Source organism: Oryctolagus cuniculus, chromosome 19 (assembly GCF_051225735.1).
Source record: "Oryctolagus cuniculus isolate XC-2025 breed Fujian yellow rabbit chromosome 19, ASM5122573v1, whole genome shotgun sequence".
Classification (NCBI taxonomy): Eukaryota; Metazoa; Chordata; class Mammalia; order Lagomorpha; family Leporidae; genus Oryctolagus; species Oryctolagus cuniculus.
This window is the reverse complement of record NC_142885.1, coordinates 66,888,463-66,909,812: the sequence shown is the minus strand read 5'-3', so window position 1 is coordinate 66,909,812 and position 21,350 is coordinate 66,888,463. Positions and strand designations below refer to the sequence as shown.

Below are 21,350 nucleotides of genomic sequence, written 5' to 3'. Positions count from 1 at the left end.
TTTTAATTAGTGGGGGAAAGTCCATTATGAAGTGTGCGTTCTTCAGAATAGTTCCCTGAAGTTGGAGACTGTGTCTGGGTTGTACCTCTTCCCTTCCCAGGATCATTACTAGCCCCGATGATTTATGGTCGCATTTCCAACAAACTCCACTGTTGTTAATGACTACTTATTTTTCTATACAAATGATTTTTGCTCTCCTTCCTGAAGACAATTAACTAAGAAACTGGTCATAAATTACTGATAATGATCACTTTGTCAGAGCTGATTGTTGAATGGTGCCAGCTTCCATAGCAATTAGATAAAGTATCTTTAATTGCTGATAACAACAGATAAATTGTGGTTATTTCTCCCCTCCCTTTTATTTAATCTCTGAGATATTCATGAAATCTCCCTGGAAGTCAGGCACAGCAACACCTTTTTTTTTCCCCCTCTCCTGTGGGAGGGGGAAAGGAAGAAACATTCATCCTTCCAAAAATATAATAAATGTGACAGCTTTTCAGGGTTTCACATAAGATGGCCAATCTTTCTAAAGCAGAGATCACAGAACATCCACCTGGGGACACGTTTCTTTTAGGCAGGTAGCAGGGGTCCTTCTGGGTCAGGTTTGATATTTTTTCCTCGGGAGCACATCTTTCCTATTTGCATCTAAACCTTGGCCTTGAATGTGACTTCTTTGAACTCTGGCGAGGAATGGTATTTAATTCGCAGGATTTCTGCGAGTTAGGCGCAGATGAGACCCAGGCTGGGAGCCAGGCTGTGGGAGATCCTGAGCTGTTGAAACGAGGACAGCCAGGGTCTGTGAGACTGGACGGTCCCTTTATTCATAGCCCGTATTGTCTCCTGTCTCATTGGCCGATCAGTCAGATGATTCCTTGGAGTGGAAATCGCCGAGATCGGTTCTGAACTATCATTCTATAAAGGATACACGCTATTTTTTGGAGTGAAAGGTGGTTTCAGTGCAATCCAGATACGTGTGGCACGTTAACGACATGCCGTGAGCAGTGCTGAGCCTCGCATGTTGTGATACTGATAGTCTTCCTCTGTCTTAGGACTTGTTTGGTTTTGCTAGACGGCAACAGTTGTCATACAAGCCACGGTATCTGAGGTATTTGAATGGTTTTTGCAATTTAGCAGACAGCGTAGTGCCGGGGTGGGTGTTTCTATCAAGGAAGCAAGGGCCGTGAGTACTGACTGCACGCTGGCTGGGTTTTGCTGTGAGAAGTGGAACCACACCCAGTACAGAAGAAACATGCCCCAGATCAGTGGACCGGAGGCACTGACTTCATCAAGATTTCTTTAATTCCAAGTGAATTAAAAAAAAAAAACACAGAACAAGCATAAAAATGAAAGGAATGATTGGATCACAAAATGGACACACAAGATGCAGATGTCAGGCGTAGCTGCGTATTGGGGTGTCCTGAGGCTTTGAGAACCGTGTTTCCTCCTTGAATCTGCTTGCCTTCTTGGTTCCAGGTGCCAGAAAGCTGCTTCCATATGTGTGCTTTGAGAAGTTAGCATCTTCTCAAAGATACTTCAGAAAATCCCAGGGAAGGCCCTGACTGGCCGCTTGGATCATGTGCCCGCCTCTAGAATATCCCTGGGCTCTAGGGCTGGAGTTTTCTGATTGGCTTCTCTGGAGTCTCATCACCCGTGGAGTGAGATGCGGGTGGGAGGACGTGTGCAGATAAATGGAGACTGGGGCAGGGGCAGTTTGTCAAAGGAAGAGTTTTGCGATAGATCCGAAGATGAAACAACATTTAACCAACTGTGAGTTAACCAGCTGTGAGCCGGCTGTGGTTGCTCTGGTTCACAGGTGCTTCCCGTGGCTGGCTGTGTTCCTCCAGTGGCCTGACACTGCCTGGATGTCGTTTGCTGGGGGTGGGGAGAGCGCTGTCATGTCCACCTGAGAAGTGCACACCATTCCAAACGTCAGGACTGTCAAGTTCTGTTCACGTAGGCGTCCAGAAAACACAATGCGTTTCGTTCTGCCTGGAGCCTCTCTCTACCCACACCTGCATCTCTGGCTGTATGACTCAGTTCCTTTGTTTCTTCTTTTAATGTTTTCTAGCAAAAGCCAAAGTCAATTTCCTCTTCCTCTGCATTGCCACTGAAGTGTGTGCCTGTCTTACAATACTCAGAATGTTCCGCCTTTAGTTCTGGTTTCTAAGAATGTATACCTTTCTTGAGAAACACGGTACTGTTTTTGCATTCTTTTAACCGCTTCACGTTGATTAGCACAATGCCTGTCGTTGAACGGGGCTTTGCTTCTGGTCAGTCTTCCCCGGACAAGAGTAAGGGAGGAAATTAGCAAAGTGAACACTGTCATCTGGAGTACCTTTTGAGTATGGCTGTGTTTTCCTACGGGAATGCGAGTGTGAATGTTGGGTAAGAGGCAGAGAGTACAGGGGACAAAAGACTGCCTTTAGAACAGTAGCAGCAGATTCCGTTCCTCCTGGGGGACCCAGGATAGTTGCCTCATCTGGCTCCATTCTCCACAATAATTCCTCCGCATTGCAGAGCTCAACTTCATGGACTTAACATAAAGCAAGAGTTCTGCATGTCTGTGTCTGCGTGCCCCACTCAGAAGCAGCAGCTTCTCATTCGCCATCTAACTGTGTATGGTACCTACTGTGTGTGGAACTGTGTATGGTACCTACTGTGTGCTGGGATTTGTGAGGAGCAAATGCCCTCATCCCAGGAGCTCTGCTGTTGTGTTTAGAGTCTGCTCTGGGGATGCCTCCATGCCTGCATTTCCTTCTCTGTGCAGTGAGGGTAAATGGCCACTTCACAGGGCTGCTGGGAAGACTGGGAGATCACATGACTGTACAAGGGCAATTCAAAAAGTTTGGTGGAATTGGAATGAAAGAGGGAAGTTTATTTTGGTGCATATTTTTATGAAATCCATGCATACAAGGGGTTGGCTCACGAAGCTTGCAGCCGTATGGAGCAGATATTTCCCGAATGTTTGTGTTCAAATTGCAAATTGTGATGTGATTAATTTGAAGAGGGATGCTTGGCATTATGAACACTTACAATAAGGATTCTGCAAGAGCTTGTCTGAGAGTGCATTGTCAAATGTAGCTGTGTATAAGCCCATCATGGATTAGAGCCACAATAAACAATGCATTCGTTTTTGGTGATGAAAGAAAGCAGCAATGATTGTAGCTGAGAGGGTCCCTTTTAACCCGGGTTTCAAAACTATGGTATTGACTCCAAAGGTATCTCTAGTCTGTGTTTCAGAAGTTTTGCCTCTCATCACCAGCTGATTGAGAGCATCAGTCTGTTCAACCAGGGAGGCCAGGAGGAACTTCCCTGTCGGCGCTCTGTGCCACGACTGATGCTTTGGACATCAGTCCGTTCCTCACTGCTTCGTCCTGGACAGCAGTTGGTATTCTTTTGTGTGGTCAGGCCATGCCCACATTGTAACAAGTTGGAACACAGCTAGTAAATGTCATTTCTTTTGTAAATCTCAAGTTCCATCTAATCAGGCTGGTGATTGAGGTCATGTTGAAAGTGTCTGAAGCAGTTGTGGTCCTTTGCCTTGAAGAGGAAGGGAGCTGCTAATTCCAGGGAACCAGGCAGAGCAGAGGATAAGAGCCCAGGCCTAGGTGGGGATCATCAGGACCGTGGACTAGTCTATCTATACCCAGAGCCTTAGTAATGTCCTCTGCAAGGTGGAATGATAGTGCACAGGTTTAGTAAAGATCGAAGGAGATACTACTTGCAAACTGAGGAGAAGATTCTGGGGTACGTGATCCTTGCATGTTCCGCGATTCTAGTCTTGTGTGCACCTGTGACAGTGATGAGCAGGAGCCCTTGAGTTCTGAAGTTGACCGAGTTGTCCTTGTACCTTCTGAATTTCACGACCTTTAGAAAATGGAAGAAGGAACCACATTTGTATGTCTGCTTTGTGACAGACATTGTATGTTATACGCACATACATGTGTGTATATGTTTTCCTGATTCAAAGCATATAGAATACACAATACACACATTTTTTTTTTTTGACAGGCAAAGTGGACAGTGAGAGAGAGAGAGAGAGAAAGGTCTTCCTTTTGCCGTTGGTTCACCCTCCATTGGCTGCCGCGGCCAGCGCGCTGCGGCCGGCGCATCGCGTTGATCCGAAGCCAGGAGCCAGGTACTTCTCCTGGTCTCCCATGGGGTGCAGGGCCCAAGCACTTGGGCCATCCTCCACTCCCTTCCTGGGCCACAGCAGAGAGCTGGCCTGGAAGAGGGGCAACTGGGACAGAATCCGGCGCCCCGACCGGGACTAGAACCCGGTGTGCAGGCGCCGCAAGGCGGAGGATTAGCCTAGTGAGCCGCGGTGCCAGCCTACACACACCTTTTTCTAACTAGAAATACTGAGTGATTTATTTATCAAAAGAAGAAGTATCAGTATCTCCCGAGTTCTCAGAAAGCTTCATGGAAAAGTGAAGTGAGAAGCTAAGTGTATTTTGTCACTCCCCGTCTTCGTGGAGGAACGACACAGGACCCTGCGCTGTTCTTCTGTCTGCTCGGCCCTCCCCGGGTTTGCTGCTGGTCCTTCCCGGGTTGGCTGCTGGTCCTTCCTGGGTTGGCTACCATCCCTTCCACCTCCGTGGAAGGGCGGTTCCCCCTGCCACTTTCCCCACTTCCGCGGGGGAGTGGCACACCGCCGGCCGGCTCTCTCGGGGGCTGCACAGGTGTTCCCCTTAGATGTTCCCCCTAGATGTTCCTGGTGCATGTTGTCTCTCTCCTCCTTTATAGTCCTCTTCCGCCAATCCCAACTCTGCTACCCACACGCCGAGTACGCTGCTCTCCTCCAATCAGGAGCAGGTCCTGCAGCTTGTCAAGTTGGTGAGAGGCAGCTGGGTAGAAGCTGTTTTCTCCTCTCCCAGCACCATATTGTGGGAGAGCAGATGCATAGAATAAGTCTTAATTTGAGTAACTTAGTCTAGTCCGAGTTGCTCCCCACATATTTTCCATGAATTTTGACAATGCTGTGTATCTGGTACAGGTTTACACCTAGGAGTAACACGGAGCTTGAAAAAGTTGAGGGAAAATCTATATCATGGAAGAATAACCCATAGGTTTTTTAAAACAATGTTTCCACCAAAGTAGATCTTATGATTGCATTTGCCCTTAATCTGTTCCTCGTGTCCTCATATATTCTGTCATTCATAATCTTAACAGAATTGTATGCTCATGGGACCACTGTTGAAATCTTGTGTAATTAAAATGCAGAATTATTTGTTGATCAAAAGAAAAAGTGTGCAGCATCTCCCCAGTTCTCTGAGGGCTGCACGTTATCTCATCTGTTCTGACAATTCAGTGGTTGTGACTCGCAGTCACGGCCAGAGCCTCGCTGTGTAATCCTGTGGAAATGTCCCCAGGTACTGGGACGTGCCCGCTGGTCATGGAAGTCACTTCTGTTAAAGAGGGAGGGCTTTATCCGTCTGAATAGATATTGCTGGGGCTCCTCTCACTCCCTGGACTGGAGATGTGAGCAGGCAAGAAGGGTCATCATCGTGAATCAGTACTTTTCAATGAGACTGTGGATGTAAAGTTGACAGCAGTTTTTGGTTGAAATAAAGGTTGTGGAGTGCAAGCCTGGGTGGCGGATGCTGGCAATAAAGTGTGGAGTTGATGGGCCATTCAGTGTCCATGTGTCCTGTATGGAATAAAAGAGACTTCTCCTTTTTGGATACATCAGCTGATAATTGATAAGAGAGGAGACAGTTGCTGGAAATGGGCCCCACAGACAAGGTCGCTTTGGGAGGTTCATGGGAAATGAAATTAAAAGATGTTCATTTTGGTGCAAAACACTTTGAAACACATCCAAAATTTTTTTCTTCATATACATTTTCCATGGAATTTTGAAGGCACCTCATATGCATGGATTCCAAAAATAAACATCAGTTAAATCAATTTCCGCCAACTGTTTGAAGCACCTTTGTCCACATGTGCACAGACACCCAAATCCCCCACCCAGAACCCAACAGGTCCACCTAAACACACACTACCCCAGACCCCAGCCCAGCACCTAGTGTGTGCTTCGTGGCAGCAAAGGCCTTCTTCCCAGGCCATGCTCACCTTTTTGCCCGCTATGAGTTGCCATGGAGGCTACAGTGGACGTGGTGGGCACGGACGCTGTCCCTGGTGGAAGGGAGACAGCAGAGGAAGGTCTTCAGGAAGGGCCACTTTGCTGCATGGTTGGAAGGAGAGAGGGAGAGAGGGCATTAAAGTTGGCTGAGAAAAAGCCAGTGAAACAGGCAAGTGCAGCCTCCTACAGGGCCAAGAGAATTTCCCAGAGACGGACACCCTGAGGGATGCCAGACCCTGCCCTGGATCGGAGGATCGAGAGTCCTGGAACCGTTTTTATGTATTTTGTGCAATTTTGTCTCCGAAGTCATCCCTAGAAATGAAGCATGAGGCCAGTGTCGTGGCTCACTAGGCTAATCCTCCACCTTGCGGCGCCGGCACACCGGGTTCTAGTCCCGGTCGGGGCGCCGGATTCTGTCCTGGTTGCCCCTCTTCCAGGCCAGCTCTCTGCTGTGGCCCGGGAGTGCAGTGGAGGATGGCCCAAGTGCTTGGGCCCTGCACCCCATGGGAGACCAGGAGAAGCACCTGGCTCCTGGCTTCGGATCAGCACAGTGTGCCGGCTGCAGCGGCCATTGGAGGGTGAACCAACGGCAAAACAGAAGACCTTTCTCTCTGTCTCTCTCTCTCTCACTGTCCACTCTGCCTGTCAAAAAAAAAAAAAAAAAATGAAGCATGAGCTCCCCAAGAGCAGGCTCCAGGGTTGGTTGGTTTCAGGACTCAGTCTGTCTGGCAGGCGTAGCGGAGACCAGTACATGTATTTTCCAGGTATGAGCAATCGAATGAGGGTGTAAATGGGTGCTGAGCTTCACACAGCAGATCAGTATCTATAAACAATGAAAATGACAGTGTTAAATAATTAGACAGTGGCAAAGTGGGGCACAAGGAACCTTTCTAGATATGTGGTAGCCATGGTGGTTCAGGAGATAGCCTCTGTGTATTTATTTCCCTGTGGGTAGGAACGAACTGAGACAGAAGTTGAGGAAAGAGGCAAAGGAAGAAATGCACTTCTCTGATTTGGCCTCATGTTTCCCAGGCTTTGACCCCATCATGCGAGATGTCCAGCATAGGCAATTCTGGGGATGGAGAGTGGACTGCATGGGCGGTTCCATGTACGGTGGTACAAGTGTTCTGTATCTACAGTGTGGTACTGGCTCACCGGTGTGAATGTGCTGACAGATGTTGGCTTGTACACAGCGTAGTGTGGGAACCATGCTGGAGTTTCAGTGTTCGTGTGGTGCAATGCAATCCCTACATTCATCTGTGAGTTAGGAGTAGGTGAGGTCACCAGGGAGCCTCCATGGTGGCCCTGAAGGCTTTGCAGGAAGAGGAAGAGAGACTGGAGCCAGCACCTTTGCTGCATCTCACCACTGGCTGCCCTCCACTAAGGTGTGAAGCAGCCGGAAGGCCCTGACCAGACGCCAGTGCTGTGTTCTTGGAATTCCCAGCCTCCGGATCTGGGAGACAAGTCAACCTCTGTTCTTTATAAAATAGCAGATCATCGGTCAAGTGTTTAGTTACAGCAACAGCAAATGAGCTGCAAAAAATCACAAAATCAGCAGACCAGTTTCTTTCCATGGAAAAATATGTTGAACCCCATGCATACAGTTTTTTCATTATAGGCATTTTCCATGAACTTCTTGAAGAGCCTCATGTAACAGCCATCAGTACCAGCGATGGTGTGGCGGTGACAAAGCTGGGTGAAACGTGGCCTTTGAAGTCACTGTAGTCAGAGGTGTGGTTACCTGGGCATGGAAGGATGTCCTCTCTCCCATTGGGCGTGTGTAGTTGGACAGATGTTTGTGTCTGCTTTGTCTTTTGGATGGGTTTGCCTTTTCCAGGCATTTAATGCATGTGTCTAGCACAGTGCCTGGTTGCTCGTAGGTTCCCTTTACAAATTGGCTCCATAGGGACCCAGTGTCACAGGTATCCAGAATGTGGAAAGACAGACTCTATGGATTCAAGCATCACTGGATGAAAAGTGCTCTGTATTGAACCCAGCTATTTTTTTTTTTTTTGTCCTTGGTAATATTATTCTTACTTTGAGGCACTGGGACGTTGTGAGAAGCTTCCCAGAGCCTTCAGAATTATAATTTAAATCTTTCATCCCTCCAGAATTCAGGACATTTAATTTATCATGATTCATGAAAGACCAGTAATAAACCCCGTCTTTATTTAAACGTGGGCGGTGTCGACATCCCGCGGTAGGAATGGGGGCTCTTTATCAATGCTCTCCGTCTACTTATCATGGATCCTGCGTGTGTACAAAAAGCCATCTCTGACAGTCGGGGGGAGATTTTATTAACTAAGGGTTCATTTGTTCTTCAAGTGACACTATCTCTTTGGAATTACCAGATGTTGTTCAAAGCGTGCAGGCTCTCCTGCTATTCAGATAGCGGCGCGTGCTGAACGCGTTGAATAAATACCAGGCGCCATCCATGGTCATCTTAAAGAAATGTGACAAAATGAAAATGTGTTGCCTCAGAGGTCTCCTTCGTTCCCAGGAAGTCCGAGGCGCGTCGAGGCCCCGGACGCCGCGAGGCAAATCTGCCATCATTCTCTGGCTGCTCCTTGTGAGGTGTTCTTGTCATTCCTCAGATTCTGTTGGCGATGAATTGATACAGGAGCTGCAACAGCAGGTGTTGAGAGGCTGGTGTGGCAGCCTTGTGGAATCGCTCTTGTTATAATTGCCCAGTTTAGACAAATAAAGGTGTTGCGGGCATCTTCCCCAGAGATGTGCATTTAAAAGTGGCAGAAAGTAGTAGCACATTTCTTATGACTCGGCCCTCACGGGGCTGACCGTGCTGGTGCCACACCTTGGCCGTGCTAAGCTGCGGCAAGACTGGAGGCTGTCTCCTGAAGAGGAGGAGACAGGATTTCACTTTAACTGGATGATCACAGAGCTGAGATTTTGTCATCCATTGTGGAACCACGTATTAAATATTTATAATATAAAAGAAGTGGGAGAGAGCAGTCTGTCAAAACAGACATTCTGGAATCGCTGGTCCTCCCTTTGTAGATGATGCCTGACATCCTTGAATTAAGATTAAAATGAGGATATAAAGCAGAATTTGCTTTCGCAGTGGGGGGAAAGCTTCTGAATGCCTTGATAATAATTGCTAATAATTACACTCAGATCGTATTACATCAAGAGATTGAGATGTGAAATCAGACTGGGGCAGTGAGATTTCACAAAAACAGCCACAATGTCTCTAATTTATTACATTGTCATCCGTCTTGTGATTTAAAATCCTTTTTCACAGTCTTCGGTAAAATATGGAATTATTAAAAAGTTGGTGACGGTCTTGTTCGGAAATGCTGAAAGAGAGGCAGTGTTTCTGGGGGTGCTGCCACAGTCCTATTGAAAGCGTAGTTGAGTACCGCTGATTAATTCCCATTCTCTCTCTGATGAAAAGAAGGGAAAGTGTCCCCTTCTACCGAGTGTCTCATTGCAAACCTGCAGCCTAGGAATTGCATAAGCATTTTCCGTCTTCAGTATAAATTGATTTGGTGTGAAAAATCTCACACAATTCCATTTCAAGGCAGTGTATTATTTGGTGGCGCAGGACAAATGGAGAGAAGTAGGTTTTCAGCTAATTTATTGGGCGTTTTAAGATTGTGTATTCTGCACGGTGGGGTGTTAAGGACCTCACCCTGCTCCCTCAACTGCATATTTTGCAAGCCATGCCCAACTCATCTTAATTAAATTCCTTCTTGAGAAACCTCATTTTTGCTCATGGGATATGTTGCTGTCACTGTGAAGCATTATCTGGGAACAGTGAGATGTATTTTCCATAAATTGAGCCCTTTTATTTCTCTTTTTAGGACTCATATGAGTCACTTAAATTAATGTTATTATGTACTCCAAATCAGTGCTTTGCAAGTCTTTAAAAAAAAATGACTTCTGCCTGAAGGCCTGGGCAGTGTGTGATAGAGGTGGGAAAGAATGTGCCGGTGTGTTGGGTTAGTGGTGAGTGAAATGACTCGATGTGGCTCATCCCCACCTCCATTGTTAGATGCAAGCAAGGAAAGGATTTTGCAAATCGGGAATGAGTAAGAGTCTTGCAGAGCATGCTGCCGTCAGCTCTGTGCCATCTTCTCTTTTAGGAGGAGGGAGTTTGCCCCGATCTGTGCATTTTCTAAGGAAACACAGCATTTCTGTCCTGGAAGTGGGCAACCTCTTGAATCCTACAGCTTCAGCCACTTGCCTCGTTGCAAGGACTTAGGGGTATCAGCTGCCTCATGGAGAACTTTGCCATGACCTTCAAAAGTTTTGCCTGCAAATTGACACATGGGCCTGTGGGGCTGTGGTCCTGGGGACATGGCAGCTGTCACGTCAGCATCTAGATAAATTGTGTTTTATAACCAGAAGTGACTAATTAAACAAAGCCAAGCACCCAGACAGAGGCATGCTTGCTCTCTGATTCCGCCCCCCTAAGAGTGTTTGTCAGCAAAGATGACTCTCGTGTGTTTAATCCCTCTGCCTGTTCCATCTTCAAGCCACTGACTGCTGCATTCCAACCACGCTGTTCTTCACCTGCCCTCACAGTATCTGGCTCCTTCTAAGTGGCATGTCATAGACATGGCGTTCTCTTTTCCTGCTTCGTCGGAAGTCTTTGCCGAGTTAGCTTTCTCTTGTCTTCTGTCAGGGCTCAAAATGCCACTTCCCCTGGGGAAGCCTCTCCTGGAACTCCCACCCAACTCCACCTGCTTGGAACAGCTGAGTATGTGAGGCTGGAGAGCCCCCTGGTGTTGAAAGAACAGTGAAGGGTCCAGAGGGATGGGAGTGGAAGACAGGGGGCACACTGAGGGGATGATCAGGAGCAGGGAGAGACGCTAGCCTTGCATACAGGAACTTGGGGTTGTCCTTGTTTCAGCTAGGGAGTTACTGTGTTTCCAAAATGGGTAGTCTGGGTTTCTGTAGAGAGTAGATTCTAAAGGGACCCAGTGCAGTCATGATTTGTTAATGTCTTTATCCTCTGTGAGCTATAGGCTACAATAGTATCTGTTACCTTTGCTGAATTCCCAGGGTCCAGCCCAGTGCTCAGCATGTCATTGTTCAATATAAATATTCAATATACGTTTAATGCGAGAGAATAAAACATATAGAGGCACATCGTGATGATGGTCTTTGGCATTTGTCCCTTGGAGGCATGAGCTGTTGATGGCCAAAGTGAAAATCTCATGCTTGGGATACTGGTTGTATCCGTCTATTGCAACACCCCTTCCAACCACAGTCGTAGGGTGAGTTGTCTTTCTGTTAGTAGATGAAGCTGTTCTTAATTAGTCCTATTTCGATTTGTAATCTGCTAACCTCAATACTTGGAACAAAAAGAAATCTGATGCTGGTTTGCAAGGCTTCTCTCCATATAAGGAAAACGTGTCATGCCCAGGATAATGCCTGAAAATGATACTGTGGGTGCTAGGATGATGATTGGCGGGGCCAGGGCTTGTCCATGGCAGACCTGGGTGTTGCGCTCTGCTGGATAAATGATCTGTGTTTTCAGAATTAATGTGCATGCATTCCAAAGTACATATTTACCTGGTAGTCTGTAACTACTCAGTAGAACTGTTACAGTCTAGTAAATAAATGTTTTTCAAAATTAGAGTGTGTACCAAATATGTATGTATTCAGTAGGCTGTAACAGTTACCAAGAAACCTTCCCAGTTTTTAGTGTATCAGGTTGACATCTGGATGGGACTTTAATGTTGTTTTGAATATATACATAGTGTAAAAGAAGATGTGTGATTTTTTAGAAGGGTGAGTTGTCATGTAGAAAATCAATTTTAGAAGGAAAAGTCAGTCCCGTTGTAGAATCTATCTATGCTGTCCTCTCTTGCCTTTTCCTTTCTCTTCTTTCCCTTTTCCATTTTTTTTTTTTTGCAAGTTTCTAGAAGATAGCTAATGAAACTAGGAAGAGTTTTAAAATAATTTAATTGTTGATAATATAATAGGATTTCCTAAGTGACAAGTGAGTAGAACTCTAAATAGATGAATAGGTTGATTTTCTAGTTTCTAATCACATTACCTTAAGAAGTCCAAAAACTGGACGTTGGTGATGATTACAGGAGAGTACCCAGAATGTGTTGATCCATGAATATGTGAGGGTCAGACGTTGTGGTGCAGTGGGCTACAACACTGGCATCTCACACTGGAATGCCAGACTGAATGCTCTGTCCAGTCCAGCTGCCTGCAGATGTGCCGGGGAAGCCAGCAGACGATGGCCCAGGAACTCGGGACCCAGATGGAGTTCCAACTCCTGGATTTTGGGCCTGGCTCAGGCCTGGCTGTTGCAGCCATTGAGGGAGTGTACAAAACGGTTGGAAAACCCCTCCATCCTCCCTTTCCTGCCTCTCTCTCCCTGTCTTTCCCTCAATGTCTCTGTTTACCTCTGCCTCTCAAATATATCTATTTTAAAAATTAAGTTTGTGGTAAAATTAAACAGTAACATGCATTTCTTTTGGTGCCAAGATATTTCGAAATCCACTCACATTTTTTTTTTGACAGGCAGAGTTAGAGAGAGAGAGAAAGGTCTTCCCTTTCCATTGGTTCACCCCCGAAAGGGCCTCTATGGCTGGCGCCCTGCGCTGATCCGAAGCCAGGATCCAGGTGCTTCTCCTGGTCTCCCATGCGGGTGCTGGGCCCAAGCACTTGGGCCATCCTCCACTGCACTCCTGGGCCACAGCAGAGAGCTGACTGGAAGAGGAGCAACCGGGACAGAATCTGGCACCCCAACCAGGACTAGAACCCGGGGTGCCGGCGCCACAAATGGAGAATTAGCTTAGTGAGCCGCGGTGCCGGCCTAGCAGTTTCTGAAATGCCCTTTGCAGCTTCGTGTTCTGCCCAAGTTGCTCTTTTTCCATTTACAATTGAGAAGGTTGACCATGTTGAGTTGCATAAGTCATTGTGGACCTCATTTTTTTTTTCTTCTTCACCTTTGTGACAGTTTCCTTGAGCTCAGCACCTTTGGGTAAGTCCCTGTGACCCCTGGTTGAATGTTGGCCTCTCTGTGATGTACTCTCTGGCAGGTCATCGGGGTTTTGTCATGGGTTTAATGTCACTTGCACAGTTAGACTACAGTGAGCCTAAAGGAGCCCTCTGCATCAGAACACTGTTTCCAAGCCGGCGCCGTGGCTCAATAGGCTAATCCTCCACCTTGCGGCGCCGGCACACCGGGTTCTAGTCCCGGTCGGGGCGCCGGATTCTGTCCCGGTTGCCCCTCTTCCAGGCCAGCTCTCTGCTATGGCCAGGGAGTGCAGTGGAGGATGGCCCAGGTGCTTGGACCCTGCACCCCATGGGAGACCAGGAAAAGCACCTGGATCCTGGCTCCTGCCATCGGATCAGCGCGGTGCGCCGGCTGCAGCGGCGGCCATTGGAGGGTGAACCAGCGGCAAAAGGAAGACCTTTCTCTCTGTCTCTCTCTCTCACTGTCCACTCTGCCTGTCAAAAAAAACAAAACAAAACAAAAAAAAAAAACACTGTTCCCCCAGCCGCTGGTGCAGTACCTAGGGCCAAGTTGATACTCAAGAGGTTGTTGTAGTCCCCTCCTTGTGACTCTGTCTCTGTGAATTATTTCTGGCCCGTGGCACAGTGACTTCCCGGACATTCTCAGCGTCTTGGGCGATGTGCCTAAGAGGAGCAGTCATTGTTGACATGACTCCCGAGCTACGTTTCCTGGAAGCTTAGCACTGGGCCATGGCCTGGGCATTTCACATCAGAGTTTCACAGTGTCCATGGCAGTCCTTTGAAGTCTGTCTCATTATTTGCCCCACCTATCAAAGGGGACACTGAGGTTCAGAAAGAAGAACTTGGCCCTCCTTAGTTCAGACAGATGATAAATGATAGTCAAGCTGTGGTCGTTTGGTTCAGCTATTAAGTCACTGCTTGGGATGTCCACATCCCATGTTGCAGTGCCTGGATTCAGTGCCCACTTCTGCTTCCAGTATGTCCTGATACTGCACACCCTACCTGGGAGGCAGCAGGCGGTGGTGCAAGTAGCTGGATCCTTGCCACTTCACAGGAGACCTGGATTTAGTTCTTGGCTTTAGCCTGATGCAGTCCTGGCTCATGTGGCCTTTTGGGGTGTGAATGACCTGATGGGTTATCTGTGTGTCTTTATGTCTGTGTCTCTCTCTCCCTTCCAAAAAAGACGCAATTAAAATAAGCTCTGTGAGCCTAGAACCCAGAACTCTCACCTCTCTTTTACCTGTCTCCCAAGGAAAGTATTATTATTATGATGATTATGATTATCATTATTATTATTTACAGGCAGAGTTAGACAGAGAGACAGAGAGAAAGGTCTTCCTTCTGTTGGTTCACCCCCTCAATGGCCACTGCAGCCAGCGTGCTGTGCTAATCCGAAGCCAGGAGCCCGGTGCTTCCTCCTGGTCTTCCATGCAGGTGCAGGGCCCAAGCACTTGGGCCATCCTCCACTGCACTCCTCGGGCCACAGCAGAGAGCTGGACTAGAAGAGGAGCAACTGGGACAGAATCCGGCACCCCAACCGGGACCAGAGCCCGGAGTATCAGCACCGCAGGCAGAGGATTAGCCTAGTGAGCCACGGCGCCGGCCCCAAGGAAAATATTATTAGTAGTGGGTAAACTAAAAAGGAGATAACTAAAGGAAACAAGTAGCACATAGGAATTAGGTATGTCCTGGTGCTGTGTAATTTCTGGGAACCAGTGTAGTAATTCCACATTCTTTGTGGAAGTCACAGTATCACAGTTGGCATAGATAACGCCTCTTACTGGAGCAGTTAAGCTAAAATGCAACATACGCAAATCACGCAGGATTCAGGGAACAGGCACCATCCCTCATGGAATTGTGGCTCCAGTGCAGGAGCTGGTCCTGACTACAGACCTGTGTTCACATGGGATGATTCCTGGGGTTTATCCTGCATAATACACTAATATCTCATTATTCCCATCCTAAGCAACACAGCCCCACTGCAGGCCGGAACAAAGTGCAGTCACAGTTCTGTGATGCAACTTCAACATACAGCTTCAGTGTTTATTCCTCCCCGTCTTCTGAGTTGTTCTTGCTGTCGTCGTGTTGGGCATTTTTATCCAGGTCACCAACATCTTTTGCTACAGTAGCCTGATAACTGGCCTCCAGGTCACTCTGTCGGTCTCTTATTTTTTTAAATAACCTTCAAGCTCATGCTTTAATGCAGCTAAAAATCTTTTTAAGGAAGACACCTAACATTTTACCCCACCGCCCAAAGATATGCATTACCCTTCAGATACAGCTCAGCTTTTGTGTGTTGTGATTTCAGAGCCTTTTAGAAGCCAGCTCCTTCCAATTTCTGAGGTCATCATTCTCCACTCAGCCCACAACAAGGCCACGCTTGGCTACGTTCAGGGGCTCTCTCTCAACTCCAGCTGTTTGCAGCTCCATCTGGAACATTCTTCCCCCGCTTCCTTCCCTTACTCATGTGGTTTCTTTCTTTCTTTTTTTTTTTTTTTTTTGAAAGGCAGAGTGGACAGTGAGAGAGAGAGACAGAGAGAAAGGTCTTCCGTTTTGCCATTGGTTCACCCTCCAATGGCCACTGCGGCCGGCGCACCGCTCTGATCTGATGGCAGGAGCCAGGTGCTTCTCCTGGTCTCCCATGGGGTGCAGGGCCCAAGCACTTGGGCCATCCTCCACTGCACTCCCTGGCCACAGCAGAGAGCTGGCCTGGAAGAGGGGCAACCGGGACAGAATCCGGCGCCCCGACCGGGACTAGAACCCGGTGTGCCAGCGCCGCAAGGTGGAGGATTAGCCTAGTGAGCCGCGGCGCCAGCTTACTCATGTGATTTCTTCCCTGGAAGTCATCTTGTCATGCTGCCCCACCTCCCACCAGCCCCAAGCTCAATATCCCACCCATCATTGCATCCACTACTGGGGCTTCTAGTCTCCTACATCTTTTGTCTTCTCAGAAGACTGTAGTCTTGCTGAGGGTCAGAATCAGGAATCTGCTGTTGACCTTCATTGTGAGTGGACAGAGCAGCACAGAGACAGTGGAGTGTTTGTTACAATGTAATCTACATAGAGAGCACAGTTTGTTGTGTCTAATGAAAATGTGTGCATGACACTGACCCAACCACAGTGCATGTGACATGGTATTATTTAGCCATGAAAAAGAAATCTGGGAGAGGCAGAGGGTGGGGAGTATCATTATAGGCTTAAAACTGTATGTATGAAATACATGATATCTGGTCTCTGTATATAAATTTTAAAAGCATTCTGGCCCTTTGGGATAGCTTAGTTGAACCTGGAGGACATTGTTTTAAATGAAATCAGATACAGAAAGACAAATACTGCATGCTGTCACTTACATGTGGAATATAAAATAGTCAAATTCATGGAAGCAGAGGTTGTCTAGGGCTGGAGTTGGGAGAAGTGGGGAGACATTGGTCAAAAGGTAGAAGCCTACGAGAGTCAGATGAGCAGGTTCGCGTGCAGCCTGGGTGGTACTCACTGCACCGTGCATGCATGAATCATGTGGTACACCTTGAATATATTCAGTCTTTGTCCACTAGGGATTTAAAAGATTAATAAACTCTTGCAATAAGGAGGGTCAACAGCAGTGGCAACAGAACCCTGCCCAATGTAGAAAGGACGTAATACAAGTAGCCAGAGCCCCCTCCCCACAAATGTCCAACAACTTCCTCCTCATCTTCAGCTGCAAGCCCTACTCTCTGGGGGAAGAAAAGGGGCAGAAAGAAGAGCAGACAAATAGGGCTCTCAGGATAAGGCAGTCCATGCTGTGGTCACAAATAATCCTCAACCTCAGTGCCTTAAAAGAACAGCCCCCCACCTCCACCCCTGCCATCTCCTGTCTGTTGTGTGCTGGCCAGAAATGCTACTCCGTTCTTCAGTCAGGATCACTGGCTCCACCTCCAGGCATCTACAGGTCCCAGGACAGAGAAATCAGAAGACAGTTGCTCTCTGGTTTGTAAAGCTTCTACTCCTTGAGTGACATGTGTCACCTCTCTTCACAGCACCACCCAGAGCCTTTGACTGTGCCTGGTTCAAGAAGGCAAGGAAACAATGTCCTCACTTTTCCTGATGGATAAAGAGAAACTGTTTCTTGCTGAATAGCAGCTAAAATCTGGTACCACGAGCTGTCAAGCCCCAAGACAGGCCCACAGCATCACGGAACACAGTAACCCCGCCCACATCTAGACTTTGGATGTGGCTGTGCCGGAAGTGATACCTTTAAGATGTGAAGTCACAGTATTTTCATCTTCAACGATCTCACTGAAGAATTTCCTGGCTAGACACGCCGCCATTGATACAATTTTTTTTTCTTAAGTTCTCTTCTTATTCACCACTTTACTGAAATAGTGGGTCCCTCTGTCTGTAGACCCTTTGTCAATTAATGTGCAATGAATTTTCTGTTTCACATCCTGACTGCTTATGAATTGAAACGTGTGCTTGTCCACATATCCGTTTATTTCTCATTTGAGGGGACACTGATGGGGACTCACTTGGAGTCTTTACCTCCGTCTGCAGTGCATGGTGCGTCAGTATTCCGTTCCATTTTCCAGTTTCACTATTCTTGCTACTCTCATCTATATGGGAAATGGGATCTGTGTTTGACAAGCGTGCTTACCCTTTGCTTACTGTTTTAATAAAAATTTCTATCACCGTTTTTATCTCCAGTAGCAGTCGAGGCACTATTTGATATTGAGATGCTAGATTTCATGGACTTTGAAATATTTCCTCCATATCTTTTTTGGCAAGTCTTTGAACATAGACTACAAAAAATTGACATGTTGGAGATGAATTTGCAGACTCTAAGTTAAGTAATGACTACCTGTCCCAGTTTAAATTGTGTTCTAGGATTGAAACATTATATTACGCAGTCAAATCATTGAAATTAATGGTCAGACTGTTCTCTGACTGCGTGAGTTTGCCTTGAGACGGATGCTCTATTAAATCAGAGGGCTGTCCAGAGTCCCCTGCCTTGCCTTTGGTTTGGGCATGATGTCGTCCCAGTCTGGGCGATTCTGTAACTGGCGTGCTACTTGCAGTGAGGCATGATGAACAGCGGCTTCTCACTTCACCAGTTCCATTCAGGTACAGAATCTGACTGGATTCTGCTTGTCTTCTGAGTCCAAGGGTGGTTGTCCTAAGCACAGAGATGCGAAACTGAAGCTGGCAAGTTATGGGCCTGACCCAGGTTTGCTTGGCGCTTCTTTGCCAGGACCTCTTCTTCGATAGACTTCCTGCTCATTCCAGACTCTTCCCGAATTCCCCTGCTGAGAGAGGCCTTTCTTTACCATTCCAGCAATAGAGAGACTCCTGCCCTTGTTAATTGTTCTGCCTCACTTTCTTATTTATGTCTATATGACTTTAAAAATCTTTTGAAATCCATTTGAAAGGAAGAGATAGGTGCAGAGTGAAAACCAGAGACAGATCTTCCACCCACTGGTTCACCCCCAGATACCTGCAGCAGTCTCAGGTACAGCAGGCTGACACCAGGCCAGGAACACAGGACTCCATCGGGCTTTCCGTGTGGGTGGCAGGAATCCCAGCACTTGCGTCATCCCCCGCTGCCTCCCAAGCTATGCCTTTGCAGGAACATGCATCAGAAGTGGAGGAACCAGGACTCACATGAGGCATTCTGATGTGGGATGTGGGCGTTCCAAGTGGCATCCTGACCGCTATACCAAATGCCTTCCCCCGTGTTGTATTCTTAGCACTTGGTATTTTTTTTTATTTTATTTTTTTATTTTTTTTTTTGACAGGCAGAGTGGACAGTGAGAGAGAGAGACAGAAAGGTCTTCCTTTGCCGTTGGTTCACCCTCCAATGGCTGCCGCGGCCGGCGCACTGCGGCCAGCGCACCGTGCTGATCCGATGGCAGGAGCCAGGAGCCAGGTGCTTTTCCTGGTCTCCCATGGGGTGCAGGGCCCAAGCACCTGGGCCATCCTCCACTGCACTCCCTGGCCACAGCAGAGAGCTGGCCTGGAAGAGGGGCAACCGGGACAGAATCCGGCGCCCCTACTGGGACTAGAACCCAATGTGCCGGCGCCGCTAGGCGGAGGATTAGCCTAGTGAGCTGCGGCGCCGGCCAGCACTTGGTATTTTTTCAGTGTTACTCCTCTTTGTGTACTTTCCGGCTTTCATTGTCCATTAGAATACAAGGGAAGGCTGTGGGTCTTTAGTGCCACATCCCAGCATGCAACAGTGCCTGGCACCCAGATGACATTAAAAGAAATTAATGATGTTTGCGTAGCTCGCTCATTTGCTCTCTGTATCTCTCTCTGGCTTATACTGAGACATAACTACTGAACTGCTTTATATAAGGCAGTGAGTTAAACCTTAAGGATTTCGTGGGCTGACCTCACTACATAAGGTCTTTGACAGTTCACCTTTACAAGTAAAATAGTACATACTGGTTACCTGATGCCGTGTTCCAGATCACCCCCAGTGTTAGTGTCTTGAAGCCCCAAAGCATTTCCTACCTGTTTGTGAAGCGTGGGAATCTGAAATTGGGTCCTCTGGGGGTCCTGGCTGAGGGTCCCTGGTGAGGTTTTTGTTCAGCTCAGGCTGGGGCAGCAATAGTTGAGGCTGGAGGCACACTTCTACACTCCCACGTGTAGATGTTGGCAGGCCCCAATGTCCTCCACCACATGAGTTTCTGCACAGGTCATCCTATGGTCCTGGAAACATGAAAGGTGTCTTTTGTGACCTAATCTGAGCGATGTACCATTCTTGGGCTGTATTCTGTTGGTCCCAGGGGCCATCGCTGGTACACTGGGAGGAGCCAATGGTTCAAGTGCAAGGGCGTGGGTCCAGCAGGTGGGTATCATGAGGGAGCCTCTTGGAGGCGGTGCTACCGTGGCTCTGGCTCAGATCCTCCGAGCAGAGTCACGCACGGTGCACGTCACTCTTGGCCAGCAGTCACTCTCCAGTTTCATCCATCACAGGGGCCCGCTGAGTGAGAGACCTTGTTTACCCAGGTGCTTCCAGCTACTGAGTGCTATCGTGATTAAGCACTCAGATTCCGGGACCAGCAGCCCTGCTGTAGAGTACTTCCTCTGCTTTTTTTTTTTTTTTTTTTTTTTTTTTTTTTTTTGACAGGCAGAGTGGACAGTGAGAGAGAGAGACAGAGAGAAAGGTCTTCCTTTGCCGTTGGTTCACCCTCCAATGGCCGCCGCAGCCTGCGCGCTGCGGCCGGCGCACCGCGCTGATCCGATGGCAGGAGCCAGGAGCCAGGTGCTTTTCCTGGTCTCCCATGGGGTGCAGGGCCCAAGCACCTGGGCCATCCTCCACTGCACTCCCTGGCCACAGCAGAGGGCTGGCCTGGAAGAGGGGCAACCGGGACAGAATCCGGCACCCCGACCGGGACTAGAACCCGGTGTGCCGGCGCCGCTAGGCGGAGGATTAGCCTAGTGAGCCGCGGCGCCGGCCCCCATTCCTCTGCTTTTGGTAGCCATGGAAAATGGGGGTTTCGCCTTGCTGGGCCCAGTGTGCTCCTCTGTAAGGTAACAGCTGGCTCAGAGAATGACATCAGTGAGTCTCCGTGAGGCTCACAGGAGAGCGTTTGCCACGCGGACATCACTTAAGCAATGCTGTTTGTTCTAGCGTGAATTATCCCACGGCTGACAACCGTTGGCGTGGTTGGAGCTCTCCGTAGCTGCCCTTGAGAAGGTGGGAGGCATCCGACACTTTGGGCTGAGGTCAGTCCGAACTTCCTTCTGCTGGCTGCACTCAGGTCCAGTAGCCACTACGCAGACAAATTGCGTTTATTTTCACAGGGGTTTTAGACTCTGTTATTTGTGTGGCGTCCGTATGTGTTTTCTGGGGGTCCCTGACCTGCGTGCTCAGCACATTGTCACGGGAGCAGTCGGCACTGTCTGGGACTCTCACTTGGCTCCCCCGAGGCCACGGGAGCGGCTGCCCAGTGGCTGAATTCCACGGCGGTTTTGTGAAGTTCGCTTTGAGCACATTTTTCATGTCTTCCCTATTTATATCTTTTCAAATCCAATCTCCTTCAATCAATTCTAATCCTCTAATGTGTTTGCTATAAGTACTGTACAATTCACTTGTCCTCAATAATAAAATTCATTTTGGTGTGCGGCCTGCCGGTAATTTGTTTGAGAAGAAGTCATTAGGAAATCCTTGCATTCTCTTCTGATTTAGAGGACGACCTTCAGTATTGATAGCGTTTTGTTGTCATGCGCTTGAGGTATTCTTTCATGACTGACAGTGCCGCTTAAATCATGGGCCACAGAGCCATGTGCTCAAATGAAATCTGACTACACTAATTCCGTTATATAT

General features: G+C 48.0%; 1 protein-coding gene and 2 long non-coding RNA genes across 7 annotated transcripts in view; 2 read left to right on the top strand and 1 right to left on the bottom strand.

Annotated features, from left to right (window-relative positions):
• The window catches only part of LOC149120638 (uncharacterized), a 39,552-nt gene extending 21,825 nt beyond the window's left edge, over positions 1-17,727 (top strand). The window contains exon 2 of the long non-coding RNA XR_016225952.1: positions 17,062-17,727. This is a non-coding gene — a long non-coding RNA (uncharacterized LOC149120638). The remainder of the gene's footprint in view (positions 1-17,061) is intronic.
• Positions 1-21,350, top strand: part of RBFOX1 (RNA binding fox-1 homolog 1) — a 1,595,659-nt gene that overhangs the window by 511,551 nt on the left and 1,062,758 nt on the right. The gene's annotated exons all lie outside the window — the stretch shown is intronic.
• Positions 1-21,350, bottom strand: part of LOC149120636 (uncharacterized) — a 1,089,735-nt gene that overhangs the window by 164,656 nt on the left and 903,729 nt on the right. The window lies entirely within an intron of this gene.